This window comes from Panulirus ornatus, chromosome 4, assembly GCF_036320965.1.
Source record: "Panulirus ornatus isolate Po-2019 chromosome 4, ASM3632096v1, whole genome shotgun sequence".
In the NCBI taxonomy this organism is placed as follows: Eukaryota; Metazoa; Arthropoda; class Malacostraca; order Decapoda; family Palinuridae; genus Panulirus; species Panulirus ornatus.
The window spans coordinates 70,755,000-70,775,322 of record NC_092227.1 but is presented as its reverse complement, the minus strand read 5'-3'; the positions used below and the strand labels follow the sequence as shown (position 1 = coordinate 70,775,322).

The 20,323-nt window shown below is 41.0% G+C and overlaps 1 protein-coding gene across 4 annotated transcripts in view; it reads left to right on the top strand.

Moving 5' to 3' along the window:
* LOC139767188 (uncharacterized) overlaps positions 1–20,323 on the top strand; it is a 285,192-nt gene that overhangs the window by 87,180 nt on the left and 177,689 nt on the right. The gene's annotated exons all lie outside the window — the stretch shown is intronic.

The window sequence follows — 20,323 nt, the reverse complement described above, 5'->3', positions numbered from 1 at the left end:
TGCAGAATTTTGTTATACGTGTAACTCTCCTCTTTACTTTATCTATATCATGTGGGGTACATTAAAGGGAACTTAGTAGAGTGCTAATTCTGGGACACAGAGTAGTATGGTATGAAAATGCAGGTAACTAAGAATGAATTTATAAGGAACTGTACTGCTGTTATATTGAAAATATATTTATGTGCACAACACCACATGCTTGTACTTTAGCTATCATTACTGTAATTTTACCTGGTAGTTAGATTTCAGTGAAAGCCAAATAAGCAGAGTTAACCTATATACATAAATGCTTGTTGTTTAAGATTCAGGAAGCCAAAATTACTTAAGGGTTTGAAGCAATCCTGCTGAGTGTGAACTTGGAATTGTTATTTGATGATGTTTTTGAGTACATTCCTTCCTTTGTGGACAGAGAATGTGCCCTCAGAAAACAGTGCTTTGCCATAAACAAGTCCATTATTGCAAGCTTAGTCTGACATAGTGATTGGGGGGATTTTATTCCAGACTTGTTTCCTCAAACTTTGACTTAATATACAGAGAGAAATGTTTCATTTTGACTATGCAGCAAAGAATTACAGATTTGTGCTCACCAGTACAGGTTGACTTACGCACACTAATATGTCATGGTGAAGGGTGAGTGTGGAGCACAAGTTGGTGAGAGAGAATCCACCCAAGTAGGAGCTTATACTTAAAATACCATCAGCACTAGCATATAGTGGTGCTGTTAGTCTGTTTGTTGTCCTGAATTATGGATCAGTCTTTTCTTCCTTTAATATGTATGTTGTGCTTGGCATGCACTTCCAGAATTAGCCTGTTTTATCAGCATTACACTGCTGATGCAACTATATCCCTCAGTCACCACAGTAGCCTTAAACTAGCATGAAAACATGGAATTGGCACTACTGTCACCTGCTCCAGTAAGTTTGTCACCACATAGTTTCTTGTACTTCCTGAACTTATTAAACTGGCCATATATGCTAGGAAAGGCATAGCAGTGAAGATAGGTTCTCCTAGCTGCAGATGCTCCTACGGCATCAGTGCCCTCTAATGGATGATACAAGATTTTATTGCTATATGCTGATTTTGATTTTCCACCCATTGTCCTGACATTTCTTTAGTTTTCTGTTTCACTATGTATCCAACTTTGGACATTACCTTTGTTGCTAATGAGGTGCTGTATATTGAGTTTTCTGTTTCAATATGTATCCAGCTCTGGACATTACCTTTGTTGCTAATGAGGCACTGTAAATTAGGCCATGGAATTTTAATTCCTTTTGCATTTCTCTTCATTGAGCATACACTGGACTCGGTTATGTGACATGAATGGCTAGACGCTGTTAGGCCATTGAACTGTTTCCAACTTAGTTGCAAGGGTTATACTCTCTGAAGTCTGTGTGGCTCTTCTTAGATTTCTTCATGAGTGCTCTTGCGAGGAAGAAGCTGTTGTCTCTTGAACATTTTGTAGGTTACTATGATCTGAAATATCAACATCTGGCAGAGTGGAGTAAGCAAGTGAGCAGTAAACTTTTTGTTAAAGCACATTTGCACTGGCATGTAGTGTAGGCGGTGCACGTACCAGATGCTTCTTGTAACTCATCACAACTCCCATAATCCCACACACTTCAGACACATAGAATACTTGGTGCATGCACCAGCTACATTTGTTTGTTTGCAAACTCACTGGTTTACTGTTAGTTTTAGGGAATAAAAAAGGAGTTAATTTGCATACATTATTAAGAAAGACTGGCTTTGAGAGAGAGGGTTGTTTTTTTATTATTATTATTACTGAGGGTCATATAGACCAAATTGTACCATAGATATCTGTGACTGTGATATTAATGATAACCTTATGGTGCAGAATTGTCAGCTCATGCAACATTTTGTTGCAATATTTTTTGTGAAGTTAGTTTTCTTTAAACAAAAATTCAGAAACCTGTTGTAAAGTATTCTTTATGGATGAAGATAGGCATTGATGGTAAACAGATATGGAAAGAATTAACTTGCCCTCTCTGTTTCTAAGTATGTGTACCACTAGTGGTATGCAAGAGTTTTCCATTTTCCAGCTGGTATGTAGTGTTCATGACATAGCACTGTCATCAGTGCACAACAAGTAACTCACTTCCTGGATCCCTGTGCTGCTTACAGACTGCATACTTGCCCCTCTCTCCAAGACCCTTCATTTACTTCCTATCCCATCCATAAATGAATTAAACAGCTATGGTGACATCACATGCCCCTGTCACACACCATCCTTTACTAGGAACCACTTACTCTCCCTTTTCCTGCTTGTGCACATGCCTTACATTCTTGATTGAATTTTCTCACTACTTCCTGCATCTTACCTCCCACACCATGTATTCATGAGACCTTCCACAAGGCATCCTAGTCAACTCTGCCATATGCTTTTTCCAGAAAAAGGAATTCATTTGCATACATTATTAAGAAAGACTGGTTTTAAGAGAGGATTGTTTTTTATTATTATTATTGAGGGGTTATATGGAACAAATTGTAATTTAGATATCTGAAACTGTGATATTAATGATTACCTTATGGTGCAGAATTCTCAGCTCATGCATCATTTCGTTGCAATATTTTTTGTGAAGTTAATTTTCTTTTGAATAAGAATTCTTCAGGAACGTGTTGTAAAGTATTCTTTAAGGATGAAGATAGGCATAGATGGTAAGCAGATATGGAAAGATTTAGCTTGTCCTCTCTGTTTCTTAGAGGGCCTGTTCTCAGAAGATAGGCATAGATGGTAAGCAGATATGGAAAGAATTAGCTTGCCCTCTCTGTTTCTTAGAGGGCCTGTTCTCAGTATGTGTACCACTAGTGGTATGCAAGAGTTTTCCATTTTCCAGCTGGTATGCAGTGTTCATGACAGCACTGTCATCAGTGCTCAGCAAGTAACGCACTTCGTAGGCCCCTGTGCTGCTTACAAACTGCATACTTGCCCCTCTCTCTAAGACCCTTTCATTTACTTCCCACCCCATCCATAAATGAATTAAACAGCTATGGTGACATTACATGCCCCTGCCTTACTAGGAACCACTAACTCTCCTCTCTTCCTGCTTGTACACATACCTTACATTCTTGATTGAATTTTTGTGACTACTTCCTGTATCTTACCTTCCACACCATATATTCGTAAGACCTTCCTCAAGGCATCGTAATCAACTCTGTCATATGTTTTTTCAGATCCGTAAATGCTACATACATATCCTTCTTTTTGTTAAGCATTTCTCTGACATTCTTCAAAGCAGACACTTGATTCACATGGCCTCCACTACTTGTGAAACTACATTGTGCCTCCCCAGTCTCTGTAGATGCTTTAATCCTTTTAGTCACCACTCTTACATACAAGTTACAATGTACACTTAACAAACTTGTACTCTTTAGTCCAAACAAAATACTTTTGTTCCCCATGCCTGTATTAAATGGCACTATTCATGCATTCTGTAAATCCTCAGGCACTTCATGATGATTTATACATCTATTTAAAGTTCTAATAAACCAATCAACAACAGATTCACCACTATTCTTTACAATTCACCAGGTACACTCAACACACTTATATCTCTTTAGTTTGAATAATCACTTTTTTCTCCTTGTCTTTATTAAATGGTTTTAGTCATGCATTCTGTAAATCCTCAGGTACCTCACCATGATAAATACATACATTTTAAACCGTAATTTATTAATCAAAATACGTCACCCCATTTCTTGAAATATTCAAGTGCAATATCATCGAACTGTCTAGCTACATTTCATCTTATTCAAGGGTTTCACCACCTTTTTCTCCTCACCAAACAACTTTCCATGACTCAATTTGCATATCTCCCTGACCTAAATTCACTACATCTGTCACCCTATCATCAGATACATTCAACAAGCCTTCAAAATACTCTCTCCATCCTCTTCTCATCCCTACCTGTTACCACTTCCTTTCTTGCTCCCTTCACTGATTTTCTAGTTTGTTCTCTTATTCTCCCAGAAGTTTACTGATGACCGTTCAAACCAAGTTTCATATGGTTTGCTTTTCAACAGCTTCCTTTTTCTCTTGACCACCTGTTACTTTCTCTTGTACATCTAATCATTTGCACTGCTTTGCAGTAAGTACATCCTATACACCTCTCCTTTCTCTCACTAGCAGCATAATTTTGTCATCCCACTGCTTACTACACTTCCTCACATGCTCACCCTCTACCTTCTGCATGGCACACACTTCTCTTGCATATGCTGTCTCCCCTTCTCTAAATATCTCTCATTCCTCTCTCACTTCCCTTGCTTCGTTTACTCTCTTATTTTGCTATTCAGGGCACAGTCCTTCCTGGTATTTCTTCTCACCCATCTCTTTTTCAAGCTCACTGACTTTCATCACTCTTCTCACTCATGTCATTTCCTCTTTCCTGAAAACCCCCATCAGCTGCCCCTCTCAACACGTTAACATCCAAGAGCCTTTCTTTTACACACCTATCAGTTAGTATGTAATCCACTAATGCCCTCATATCATCTTTCCTACTCACCATGTACATTTATGTATGCCCCCATTTTTAAACCAGGTATTCCTAGCCAGCAGTCCTTTTTTAGCAGACAACAACACATGCTTTTTACCATTCCTATTCACCCCACCAAATACCCTGTATCCTCAGATTATATCCTCACTTATCACTTAACCTTTTTCCGAAATGCCTGGGATCAGAAGTGTTTTGTATTTTGGATTTTTTTTTGATTTTGGAATATTTGCTTATATGTAATGAGATATGTGGAAAACAAGGTGGTATGGAAACAAATGGGTTAGAGCTGAGATATACCTCAATGTTTTGACTGTTCAGCAATGGTCACTTGGTCTGATGCCTTGGCATGTCGCTCTCTGATTGGATCACTTTCCTTGCTGCCTCCATCTGTTCACAGCAATCTCCGCTGCCTGATGTAACTGGTAAGCTCTCACACTATCACAAAACAGTTTTTCACTTGATTGTAGTCACCTTTGCGTTTAGTGATAGTGTGAGAGCTTACCGAGAGGAAGGGATTAAGAACAATGTTAACAAGCTCTAGGTTCATCTGCTGGTCACGTCAGGCAGCAGTGATTGCTGTGAATGGATGGAGGCAGCAGGACAAGTGAACGAATCAGAGTGTTACATGCCAAGGCATTTGACCAGGTGACCATCACTTGCAGGGGAACAGTCTCTCTGAATTCCCTGAATCAGTATCTCCTGAGGAAGACCGTTAAATGGTCGAAATGTTGAGGTATGTTTCAACTCTAACCTATTTGTTAACATACCATCCTGTTTTCCACATTGCCATGATGGATAATAGATAATGAGATATCTTGGGGATGGGACCCAAGGCTAAACACAAAAAAATTGTTTCATATACAATTTATACACATAGCCTGAAGGTAGTTTATACAACATTTTTGATAATTTTGCGCTTAAAACAAAGTTTGTGTAGCACTGAACCATCAAAAAGCTGAGGTGTCACAACGTCAGCCACCCATGTGGACAATCTGTGGTTGTTTGGCATCACCTTCATTCCTGACTGTGAATTTATTTGCTGCTGATAAGCAATCATTTTCTTACACTTATTTAGACTGAGCAAAGAATAAGTAAAAACATAGTGAGTATACTCAATGCACGCAAATCTGGCAGTGATGATGGTTTGTAACAAACTGACGCTAACAGAGCGTCAGAGCCCAGCGGCAAGTGAGGTCAGGTAGGTAATTTTTCACTTGTAACGTCATTTCGCCGCTCAAAGTTTCAAATTTAGGATTGGGGATGCTCAACCTGTACCAACTTTCATATTTAAATCACCTATCATTAATACCCGATTTCTAACATCAAAACTGCTGACACACTCAGTCATCTCTGCTCCCAAACATCCTCCTCCTCCTCCTCTTAGCTAGATTCATGAGCTCTTGATTATCATCTATCTCTTGCAAACCATCTTCATTTTTAAACCACTTCAATTTGGAACTCTCTTTACTACAATATTTCACACATTCCCACTCCCACTGCTTGATCAGTAATGCTACCCCCTTCCCGAGCTGTTCCCTCCACACCAATCCATGACTTTGCCTCAGAGACATTCCCAAACCATTCTTCACCTTTACCATTGAGCTTTGTTTCAATCAGAAATAAAAAAGGATTATGTTCTATGTATATATATTCTATTCTATTGTCTTTTATACTTTATCGCTGTGTCCCGCGTTAGCGAGGTAGCACAAGGAAACAGACAGAATAATGGCCCAACCCACCCACATACACATGTATATACATACACGTCCACACACGCACATATACATACCTATATATTTCAACGTATACATATATATACATATACAGACATATACATTTATACACATGTACATAATTCATACTTGCTGCCTTTATTCATTCCCGTCACCACCCTGCCACACATGAAATGACAACCCCCTCCCCCACATGCGCGCAAGGTAGTGCTAGGAAAAGACAACAAAGGCCACATTCATTCACACTCAGTCTCTAGCTGTCAAGTATAATGCACCAAAACCACAGCTCCCTTTCCACATCCAGGCCCCACAAAACTTTCCATGGTTTACCCCAGACACTTCACATGCCCTAGTTCAATCCATTGACAGCATGTTGACCCTGGTATACAACCTCATTCGAATTCACTCTATTCCTTGCATGCCTTTCACCCTCTTGCATGTTCAGGTCCCAATCACTCAAGATCTTTTTCACTCCATCTTTCCACCTCCAATTTGGTCTCCCACTTCGCCTCGTTCCCTCCACGTCTGACACATGTATCCTCTTTGTCAATCTTTCCTCACTTATTCTCTTCATGTGACCAAACTCTTTTCAAAACACCCTCTTCTGCTCTCTCAACCACACTCATTTTATTACCTTACATCTCTCTTACCCTTTCATTACTTACTCGATCAAACCACCTCACACCATGTATTGTCCTCAAACATCTCATTTCCAACACATCCACCCGCCTCCGGACAACTCTATGTGTAGCCCAGGCCTTGCAGCCATATAACATTGTTGGAAACCGCTATTCCTTCAAACATACCCATTTTTCCTTTCTGAGATAATGGTCTTGCCTTCCACACATTCTTCAACGCTCCCAGAACTTTCACCCCCTCCCCCACCCTGTGACTTACTTCTGCTTCCATGGTTCCTGGGAAATTATATGGGAGGGTATTGATTGAGAGGGTGAAAGCATGTACAGAGCATCAGATTGGGGAAGAGCAGTGTGGTTTCAGAAGTGGTAGAGGATGTGTGGATAAGGTGTTTGCTTTCAAGAATGTATGTGAGAAATACTTAGAAAAGCAAAAGGATTTGTATGTAGCATTAATGGATCTGGAGAAGGCATATGATAAAGAGTTGATAGAGATGTTCTGTGGAAGGTATTATGAATATATGGTGTGGGAGGCAAGTTGTTAGAAGCAGTGAAAAGTTATTGTCGAGGATGTAATGCATGTGTACGAGTAGGAAGAGAGGAAAGTGATTGGTTCTCAGTGAACGTCGGTTTTCGTCAGGGGTGCGTGATGTCTCTATGGTTGTTTAATTCATTTATGGATGGGGTTGTTAGGGAGGTGAATGCAAAAGTTTTGGAGAGAAGTGCAAGTATGTAGTCTGTTGTGGATGAGAGAGCTTGGGAAGTGAGCCAGTTGTTCGCTGATGATACAGCGTTAGTGACTGATTCATGTGAGAAACTGCAGAAGCTGGTGACTGAGTTTGGTAAAGTGTATGAAAGAAGAAAGCTGAGAGTAAATTTGAATAAGAGCAATGTTATTTGGTATAGTAGTGTTGAGGGACAAGTCAACTGGGAGGTAAGTTTGATTGGAGAAAAAAAAAAAAGAAGGAAAGATTGACCAAGAGGATATATACATCAGAGGTGGAGGGAACAAGAAGAAGTGGGAGACCAAATTAGAGGTGGAAAGATGGAGTGAAAAAGATTTTGAGTGATTGGGGCCTGAACATGCAGGAGGGTGAAAGGCGTGCAAGGAATAGAGTGAATTGGAACGATGTGGTATACCGGGGTCGACGTGCTGTCAATGGATTGAACCAGGGCATGTGAAGAGTGAGGGGTAAACCATGGAAAGTTCTGTGGGGCCTGGATGTGGAAAGGGAGCTGTGGTTTTGGTGCATTATTACATGACAGCTACAGACTGAGTGTGAACGAATGGGGACTTTGTTGTCTTTCCTAGCACTACCTTGCACACATAATGGGGGAGGGGGTTGTTATTCCATGTGTGGCGAGGTGGCGATGGGAATAAATAAAGGCAGACAGTATGAATTATGTACATGTGTATATATGTATATGTCTGTGTGTGTATCTATATGTGTACATTTAGATGTATAGGTATGTATATTTGCGTGTGTGGACGTGTATGTATATACATTGTATGTGGGTAGGTTGGGCCATTCTTTCGTCTGTTTCCTTGCGCTACCTCGCTAACGTGGAAGACAGCGACAAAGCAAAATAAATAAAATAAAATATATATATATATTTTTTTTTTTTTTTCTAAGAAAAAAAAAAAAAAATATATATATATATATATATATATATATATATATATATATATATATATATATATATATATATATATATATATTTATATATATATATATATATTTTGCTTTGTTGCTGTCTCCCGCGTTTTCGAGGTAGCGCAAGGAAACAGACGAAAGAAATGGCCCAACCCACCCCCATACATATGTATATACATACGTCCACACACGCAAATATACATACCTACACAGCTTTCCATGGTTTACCCAGACGCTTCACATGCCCTGATTCAATCCACTGACAGCACGTCAACCCCGCTATACCACATCGATCCAATTCACTCTATTCCTTGCCCTCCTTTCACCCTCCTGCATGTTCAGGCCCCAATCACACAAAATCTTTTTCACTACATCTTTCCACCTCCAATTTGGTCTCCCTCTTCTCCTCGTTCCCTCCACCTCCGACACTTATATCCTCTTGGTCAATCGTTCCTCACTCATTCTCTCCATGTGCCCAAACCATTTCAAAACATCCTCTTCTGCTCTCTCAACCATGCTCTTTGTATTTCCACACATCTCTCTTACCCTTACGTTACTTACTCGATCAAACCACCTCACACCACACATTGTCCTCAAACATCTCATTTCCAGCACATCCATCCTCCTGCGCACAACTCTATCCATAGCCCACGCCTCGCAACCATACAACATTGTTGGAACCACTATTCCCTCAAGCATACCCATTTTTGCTTTCTGAGAAAATGTTCTCGATTTCCACACATTCTTCAAGGCTCCCAGAATTTTCGCCCCCTCCCCCACCCTATGATCCACTTCCGCTTCCATGGTTCCATCCGCTGCCAGATCCACTCCCAGATATCTAAAACACTTCACTTCCTCCAGTTTTTCTCCATTCAAACTCACCTCCCAATTGACTTGACCCTCAACCCTACTGTACCTAATAACTTTGCTCTTATTCACATTTACTCTTAACTTTCTTCTTCCACACACTTTACCAAACTCAGTCACCAGCTTCTGCAGTTTCACACATGAATCAGCCACCAGCGCTGTGTCATCAGCGAACAACAACTGACTCACTTCCCAAGCTCTCTCATCCCCAACAGACTTCATACTTGCCCCTCTTTCCAAAACTCTTGCATTTACCTCCCTAACAACCCCATCCATAAACAAATTAAACAACCATGGAGACATCACACACCCCTGCCGCAAACCTACATTCACTGAGAACCAGTCACTTTCCTCTCTTCCTACACGTACACATGCCTTACATCCTCGATAAAAACTTTTCACTGCTTCTAACAACTTTCCTCCCACACCATATATTCTTAATACCTTCCACAGAGCATCTCTATCAACTCTGTGATATGCCTTCTCCAGATCCATAAATGCTACATACAAATCCATTTGCTTTTCTAAGTATTTCTCACATACATTCTTCAAAGCAAACACCTGATCCACACATCCTCTACCACTTCTGAAACCACACTGCTCTTCCCCAATCTGATGCTCTGTACATGCCTTCACCCTCTCAATCAATACCCTCCCATATAATTTGCCAGGAATACTCAACAAACTTATACCTCTGTAATTTGAGCACTCACTCTTATCCCCTTTGCCTTTGTACAATGGCACTATGCACGCATTCCGCCAATCCTCAGGCACCTCACCATGAGTCATACATACATTAAATAACCTTACCAACCAGTCAACAATACAGTCACCCCCTTTTTTAATAAATTCCACTGCAATACCATCCAAACCTGCTGCCTTGCCGGCTTTCATCTTCCGCAAAGCTTTTTCTACCTCTTCTCTGTTTACCAACTCATTTTCCCTAACCCTCGCACTTTGCACACCACCTCGACCAAAACACCCTATATCTGCCACTCTATCATCAAACACATTCAACAAACCTTCAAAATACTCACTCCATCTCCTTCTCACATCACTACTACTTGTTATCACCTCCCCATTTGCGCCCTTCACTGAAGTTCCCATTTGCTCCCTTGTCTTACGCACTTTATTTACCTCCTTCCAGAACATCTTTTTATTTTCCCTAAAATTTAATGATACTCTCTCACCCCAACTCTCATTTGCCCTTTTTTTCACCTCTTGCACCTTTCTCTTGACCTCCTGTCTCTTTCTTTTATACGTCTCCCACTCAATTTCATTTTTTCCCTGCAAAAATTGTCCAAATGCCTCTCTCTTCTCTTTCACTAATACTCTTACTTCTTCATCCCACCACTCACTACCCTTTCTAATCAACCCACCTCCCACTCTTCTCATGCCACAAGCATCTTTTGCGCAATCCATCACTGATTCCCTAAATACATCCCATTCCTCCCCCACTCCCCTTACTTCCATTGTTCTCACCTTTTTCCATTCTGTACTCAGTCTCTCCTGGTACTTCCTCACACAAGTCTCCTTCCCAAGCTCACTTACTCTCACCACCCTCTTCACCCCAACATTCACTCTTCTTTTCTGAAAACCCATACAAATCTTCACCTTAGCCTCCACAAGATAATGATCAGACATCCCTCCAGTTGCACCTCTCAGCACATTAACATCCAAAAGTCTCTCTTTCACACGCCTGTCAATTAACACGTAATCCAATAACGCTCTCTGGCCATCTCTCCTACTTACATAAGTATACTTATGTATATCTCGCTTTTTAAACCAGGTATTCCCAATCATGAGTCCTTTTTCAGCACATAAATCTACAAGCTCTTCACCATTTCCATTTACAACACTGAACACCCCATGTATACCAATTATTCCCTCAACTGCCACATTACTCACCTTTGCATTCAAATCACCCAACACTATAACCCGGTCTCGTGCATCAAAACCACTAACACACTCATTCAGCTGCTCCCAACACTTGCCTCTCATGATCTTTCTTCTCATGCCCAGGTGCATATGCACCAATAATCACCCATCTCTCTCCATCATCTTTCAGTTTTACCCATATTAATCGAGAATTTACTTTCTTACATTCTATCACATACTTCCACAACTCCTGTTTCAGGAGTACTGCTACTCCTTCCCTTGCTCTTGTCCTCTCACTAACCCCTGACTTTACTCCCAAGACATTCCCAAACCACTCTTCCCCCCTTTTTTTTTTTTTTCATACTATTCGCCATTTCCCGTATTAGCGAGGTAGAGTTAAAAACAGAGGACTGGGCCTTTGAGGGAATATCCTCATATGGCCCCCTTCTCTGTTCCTTCTTTTGGAAAATTTTAAAAAAAAATGAGAGGGGAGGATATATATATATATATATCTGTTTCCCATTTTAGAAAGTTAAAAAATACAAGGAGGGGAGGATTTCCGGCCCCCTGCTCCCGTCCCCTCTAGTCGCCCTCTACGACACGTGAGGAACGCGTGGGAAGTACTCTTTCACCCCTATCCCCAGGGACAACATATATATATATATACATATATATATACATACACATACATACTCACATATACAAACACACACACATATACATATATATACATATGAAAAATGTAAGAAATAATTTAGAAAACTGAAACTTCTAGCTTGAAATGAAATGAGAAAATGAATGTCACATAATGGTTCAACCTCTGGCTATGGAAAAGGGAAATGTATAATTTATTTACAAACGTCAATAGTAGTTCTCATCAATTTAACCACTGTATCAATAAGCTTCAATGTCTAAGCTACATTTTTTCCAATTTCACTATTTTCTTGTCAAAGCACCATGTATGAAAACTATCACTCCAGTAACACAACTATAAACATTTACTTCCCCTTTAAAAAAGTTCTGGGGAAGTCTGTCTCGATACACTGCGGGACACTCTACCACCTGGCGAGGTTTGTGTTGCAATGGTTCTTGATTCACAAACGTAGTAGCATCACTTTGCCAACACCACAGCGACAGCGACAAAGCAAAAAAAAAAAAAAATATATATATATATATATATATATATATATATATATATATATATATATATATATATACCCGTTTGCTGGTATTTTTGGTAATCTTTATACATTTGTCCTTTCCATATGTCCATATCACTTCACCATACTTGTCTAAGTTTACTCATACTTCCATAAATGCCATAATTTCTTGGTGTTTACCTTCAACAAAACTTAGTGGTGAACTGAAAATTTGAAATATAGGCTAAGGAATTATATATAGGCTATTTCTCTTCTTTTACCTTCTCTAAGCCTTGTAAAAGCTTAGATAAAGGTTTCTACCTCAAGGAATGGGGAGAAAGAATGTTTTTCATAAATCTTCATGTTATACAAAGCACCTAGAGGGGCTGTAAATCTTCATTCTGTTATCACCTCCTAATAGTAAAATATATATATATATATATATATATATATATATATATATATATATATTATATTTTATTTTTTTATTATACATTGTCGCTGTCTCCCACGTTTGCGAGGTAGCGCAAGGAAACAGACGAAATGAAATGGCCCAACCCCCCCCCCCATACACATGTATATACATACGTCCACACACGCAAATATACATACCCACACAGCTTTCCATGGCTTACCCCAGACGCTTCACATGCCTTGATTCAATCCACTGACAGCACGTCAACCCCGGTATACCACATCGCTCCAATTCACTCTATTCCTTGCCCTCCTTTCACCCTCCTGCATGTTCAGGCCCCGATCACACAAAATCTTTTTCACTCCATCTTTCCACCTCCAATTTGGTCTCCCTCTTTTCCTTGTTCCCTCCACCTCCGACACATATATCCTCTTGGTCAATCTTTCCTCACTCATCCTCTCCATGTGCCCAAACCACTTCAAAACACCCTCTTCTGCTCTCTCAACCACGCTCTTTTTATTTCCACACATCTCTCTTACCCTTACGTTACTCACTCGATCAAACCACCTCACACTACACATTGTCCTCAAACATCTCATTTCCAGCACATCCATCCTCCTGCGCACAACTCTATCCATAGCCCACGCCTCGCAACCATACAACATTGTTGGAACCACTATTCCTTCAAACATACCCATTTTTGCTTTCCGAGATAATGTTCTCGACTTCCACACATTCTTCAAGGCCCCCAGAATTTTCGCCCCCTCCCCCACCCTATGATCACACAGGCCCCAATCACACAAAATCTTTTTCACTCCATCTTTCCACCTCCAATTTGGTCTCCCTCTTCTCCTTGTTCCCTCCACCTCCGACACATATATCCTCTTGGTCAATCTTTCCTCACTCATCCTCTCCATGTGCCCAAACCACTTCAAAACACCCTCTTCTGCTCTCTCAACCACGCTCTTTTTATTTCCACACATCTCTCTTACCCTTACGTTACTCACTCGATCAAACCACCTCACACTACACATTGTCCTCAAACATCTCATTTCCAGCACATCCATCCTCCTGCGCACAACTCTATCCATAGCCCACGCCTCGCAACCATACAACATTGTTGGAACCACTATTCCTTCATACATACCCATTTTTGCTTTCTGAGATAATGTTCTCGACTTCCACACATTCTTCAAGGCCCCCAGAATTTTCGCCCCCTCCCCCACCCTATGATCCACTTCCGCTTTCATGGTTCCATCCGCTGCCAGATCCACTCCCAGATATCTAAAACACTTCACTTCCTCCAGTTTTTCTCCATTCATATATATATATATATATATATATTTTTTTTTTTTTTTTTTTTTTTTTTTTTTTTTTTATACTTTGTCGCTGTCTCCCGCGTTTGCGAGGTAGCGCAAGGAAACAGACGAAAGAAATGGCCCAACCCCCCCCCCCCCATACACATGTACATACACACGTCCACACACGCAAATATACATACCTACACAGCTTTCCATGGTTTACCCCAGACGCTTCACATGCCTTGCTTCAATCCACTGACAGCACGTCAACCCCTGTATACCACATGACTCCAATTCACTCTATTTCTTGCCCTCCTTTCACCCTCCTGCATGTTCAGGCCCCGATCACACAAAATCTTTTTCACTCCATCTTTCCACCTCCAATTTGGTCTCCCTCTTCTCCTCGTTCCCTCCACCTCCGACACATATATCCTCTTGGTCAATCTCTCCTCACTCATTCTCTCCATGTGCCCAAACCATTTCAAAACACCCTCTTCTGCTCTCTCAACCACGCTCTTTTTATTTCCACACATCTCTCTTACCCTTACGTTACTTACTCGATCAAACCACCTCACACCACACATTGTCCTCAAACATCTCATTTCCAGCACATCCATCCTCCTGCGCACATCTCTATCCATAGCCCACGCCTCGCAACCATACAACATTGTTGGAACCACTATTCCCTCAAACATACCCATTTTTGCTTTCCGAGATAATGTTCTCGACTTCCACACATTTTTCAAGGCTCCCAAAATTTTCGCCCCCTCCCCCACCCTATGATCCACTTCCGCTTCCATGGTTCCATCCGCTGACAGATCCACTCCCAGATATCTAAAACACTTCACTTCCTCCAGTTTTTCTCCATTCAAACTCACCTCCCAATTGACTTGACCCTCACCCCTACTGTACCTAATAACCTTGCTCTTATTCACATTTACTCTCAACTTTCTTCTTCCACACACTTTACCAAACTCAGTCACCAGCTGTATAAAAGAAAGAGACAGGAGGTCAAGAGAAAGGTGCAAGAGGTGAAAAAAAGGGCAAATGAGAGTTGGGGTGAGAGAGTATCATTAAATTTTAGGGAGAATAAAAAGATGTTCTGGAAGGAGGTAAATAAAGTGCGTAAGACAAGGGAGCAAATGGGAACTTCAGTGAAGGGCACAAATGGGGAGGTGATAACAAGTAGTGGTGATGTGAGAAGGAGATGGAGTGAGTATTTCGAAGGTTTGTTGAATGTGTTTGATGATAGAGTGGCAGATATAGGGTGTTTTGGTCGAGGTGGTGTGCAAAGTGAGAGGGTTAGGGAAAATGATTTGGTAAACAGAGAGGAGGTAGTGAAAGCTTTGCGGAAGATGAAAGCCGGCAAGGCAGCAGGTTTGGATGGTATTGCAGTGGAATTTATTAAAAAAGGGGGTGACTGTATTGTTGACTGGTTGGTAAGGTTATTTAATGTATGTATGACTCATGGTGAGGTGCCTGAGGATTGGCGGAATGCGTGCATAGTGCCATTGTACAAAGGCAAAGGGGATAAGAGTGAGTGCTCAAATTACAGAGGTATAAGTTTGTTGAGTATTCCTGGCAAATTATATGGGAGGGTATTGATTGAGAGGGTGAAGGCATGTACAGAGCATCAGATTGGGGAAGAGCAGTGTGGTTTCAGAAGTGGTAGAGGATGTGTGGATCAGGTGTTTGCTTTGAAGAATGTATGTGAGAAATACTTAGAAAAGCAAATGGATTTGTATGTAGCATTTATGGATCTGGAGAAGGCATATGATAGAGTTGATAGAGATGCTCTGTGGAAGGTATTAAGAATATATGGTGTGGGAGGAAAGTTGTTAGAAGCAGTGAAAAGTTTTTATCGAGGATGTAAGGCATGTGTACGTGTAGGAAGAGAGGAAAGTGATTGGTTCTCAGTGAATGTAGGTTTGCGGCAGGGGTGTGTGATGTCTCCATGGTTGTTTAATTTGTTTATGGATGGGGTTGTTAGGGAGGTAAATGCAAGAGTTTTGGAAAGAGGGGCAAGTATGAAGTCTGTTGGGGATGAGAGAACTTGGGAAGTGAGTCAGTTGTTGTTCGCTGATGACACAGCGCTGGTGGCTGATTCATGTGTGAAACTGCAGAAGCTGGTGACTGAGTTTGGTAAAGTGTGTGGAAGAAGAAAGTTAAGAGTAAATGTGAATAAGAGCAAAGATATTAGGTACAGTAGGGTTGAGGGTCAAGTCAATTGGGAGGTGAGTTTGAATGGAGAAAAACTGGAGGAAGTGAAGTGTTTTAGATATCTGGGAGTGGATCTGGCAGCGGATGGAACCATGGAACAGAAGTGGATCATAGGGTGGGGGAGGGGGCGAAAATTCTGGGGGCCTTGAAGAATGTGTGGAAGTCGAGAACATTATCTCGGAAAGCAAAAATGGGTATGTTTGAAGGAATAGTGGTTCCAACAATGTTGTATGGTTGCGAGGCGTGGGCTATGGATAGAGTTGTGCGCAGGAGGATGGATGTGCTGGAAATGAGATGTTTGAGGACAATGTGTGGTGTGAGGTGGTTTGATCGAGTGAGTAACGTAAGGGTAAGAGAGATGTGTGGAAATAAAAAGAGCGTGGTTGAGAGAGCAGAAGAGGGTGTTTTGAAGTGGTTTGGGCACATGGAGAGGATGAGTGAGGAAAGATTGACCAAGAGGATATATGTGTCGGAGGTGGAGGGAACAAGGAGAAGAGGGAGACCAAATTGGAGGTGGAAAGATGGAGTGAAAAAGATTTTGTGTGGTCGGGGCCTGAACATGCAGGAGGGTGAAAGGAGGGCAAGGAATAGAGTGAATTGGAGCGATGTGGTATACCGGGGTTGACGTGCTGTCAGTGGATTGAATCAAGGCATGTGAAGCGTCTGGGATAAACCATGGAAAGCTGTGTAGGTATGTATATTTGCGTGTGTGGACGTATGTATATACATGTGTATGGGGGGGGGTTGGGCCATTTCTTTCGTCTGTTTCCTTGCGCTACCTCGCAAACGCGGGAGACAGCGACAAAGTAAAAAAAAAAAAAAAATATATATATATATATATATATATATATATATATATATATATATATATATATATATATATATATATATATATGGAAGCGGAAGTGGATCATAGGGTGGGGGAGGGGGCGAAAATTCTGGGAGCCTTGAAGAATGTGTGGAAGTCGAGAACATTATCTCGGAAAGCAAAAATGGGTATGTTTGAAGGAATAGTGGTTCCAACAATGTTGTATGGTTGCGAGGCGTGGGCTATGGATAGAGTTGTGCGCAGGAGGATGGATGTGCTGGAAATGAGATGTTTGAGGACAATGTGTGGTGTGAGGTGGTTTGATCGAGTAAGTAACGTAAGGGTAAGAGAGATGTGTGGAAATAAAAAGAGCGTGGTTGAGAGAGCAGAAGAGGGTGTTTTGAAATGGTTCGGGCACATGGAGAGAATGAATGAGGAAAGATTGACCAAGAGAATATATGTGTCGGAGGTGGAGGGAACGAGGAGAAGAGGGAGACCAAATTGGAGGTGGAAAGATGGAGTGAAAAAGATTTTGTGTGATCGGGGCCTGAACATGCAGGAGGGTGAAAGGAGGGCAAGGAATAAGAGTGAATTGGAGTGATGTGGTATACCGGGGTTGACGTGCTGTCAGTGGATTGAATCAAGGCATGTGAAGCGTCTGGGGTAAACCATGGAAAGCTGTGTAGGTATGTATATTTGCGTGTGTGGACGTATGTATATACATGTGTATGGGGGGGGGTTGGGCCATTTCTTTCATCTGTTTCCTTGCGCTACCTCGCAAACGCGGGAGACAGCGACAAAGCAAAAAAAAAAAATTATATATATATATATATATATATATATATATATATATATATATATATATATATATATATATATATATATTTTTTTTTTTTTTGCATATATATATATATATATATATATATATATTTTTTTTTTTTTTTTTTTTTTTTTATACTTTGTCGCTGTCTCCCGCGTTTGCGAGGTAGCGCAAGGAAACAGACGAAAGAAATGGCCCAAACCCCCCCCCCATACACATGTACATACACACGTCCACCCACGCAAATATACATACCTACACAGCTTTCCATGGTTTACCCCAGACGCTTCACACGCCTTGATTCAATCCACTGACAGCACGTCAACCCCTGTATACCACATCGCTCCAATTCACTCTATTCCTTGCCCTCCTTTCACCCTCCTGCATGTTCAGGCCCCGATCACACAAAATCTTTTTCACTCCATCTTTCCACCTCCAATTTGGTCTCCCTCTTCTCCTCGTTCCCTCCACCTCCGACACATATATCCTCTTGGTCAATCTTTCCTCACTCATTCTCTCCATGTGCCCAAACCATTTCAAAACACCCTCTTCTGCTCTCTCAACCACGCTCTTTTTATTTCCACACATCTCTCTTACCCTTACGTTACTTACTCGATCAAACCACCTCACACCACACATTGTCCTCAAACATCTCATTTCCAGCACATCCATCCTCCTGCGCACAACTCTATCCATAGCCCACGCCTCGCAACCATACAACATTGTTGGAACCACTATTCCTTCAAACATACCCATTTTTGCTTTCCGAGATAATGTTCTCGACTTCCACACATTTTTCAAGGCTCCCAAAATTTTCGCCCCCTCCCCCACCCTATGGTCCACTTCCGCTTCCATGGTTCCATCCGCTGACAGATCCACTCCCAGATATCTAAAACACTTCACTTCCTCCAGTTTTTCTCCATTCAAACTCACCTCCCAATTGACTTGACCCTCAACCCTACTGTACCTAATAACCTTGCTCTTATTCACATTTACTCTTAACTTTCTTCTTCCACACACTTTACCAAACTCCGTCACCAGCTTCTGCAGTTTCTCACATGAATCAGCCACCAGCGCTGTATCATCAGCGAACAACAACTGACTCACTTCCCAAGCTCTCTCATCCCCAACAGACTTCATACTTGCCCCTCTTTCCAGGACTCTTGCATTTACCTCCCTAACAACCCCATCCATAAACAAATTAAACAACCATGGAGACATCACACACCCCTGCCGCAAACCTACATTCACTGAGAACCAATCACTTTCCTCTCTTCCTACACGTACACATGCCTTACATCCTCGATAAAAACTTTTCACTGCTTCTAACAACTTGCCTCCCACACCATATATTCTTAATACCTTCCACAGAGCATCTCTATCAACTCTATCATATGCCTTCTCCAGATCCATAAATGCTACATACAAATCCATTTGCTTTTCTAAGTATTTCTCACATACATTCTTCAAGGCAAACACCTGATCCACACATCCTCTACCACTTCTGAAACCGCACTGCTCTTCCCCAATCTGATGCTCTGTACATGCCTTCACCCTCTCAATCAATACCCTCCCATATAATTTACCAGGAATACTCAACAAACTTATACCTCTGTAATTTGAGCACTCACTCTTATCCCCTTTGCCTTTGTACAATGGCACTATGCACGCATTCCGCCAATCCTCAGGCACCTCACCATGAGTCATACATACATTAAATAACCTTACCAACCAGTCAACAATACAGTCACCCCCTTTTTTTATATATATATATTTTTATATATATATATATATATATATATATATATATATATATATATATATATATATATATATATATATATTTTTTTTTTTTTTTTTTTTTTTTTTCATACTATTCGCTATTTCCCGCGATAGCGAGGTAGCGTTAAGAACAGAGGACTGGGCCTTTGAGGGAATATCCTCACCTGGGCCTCTTCTCTGTTCCTTCTTTTGGAAAATTAAAAAAAAAAAAACGAGAGGGGAGGATTTCCAGCCCCCCGCTCCCTTCCCTTTTAGTCGCCTTCTACGACACGCAGGGAATACGTGGGAGGTATTCTTTCTCCCCATATATATATATATATATATATATATATATATATATATTTCAATTTGTAACTTAGCCATTTCCCCTCTCGCACATGTACCGCCTCACTTCATCCTCACTTTTTTTTTTTTTTTAAGGGACATGCATAAATATACATCAGTGAGTAGGGAACCTGGTCAGAGAGAAGTGTTGGACTCTGTACAAATTTATAGGTGTGCAAAAGATAGACTCCTAGATGTTAAATGTGTTGGGAGGGGAAACTGGTATGAATGAGAA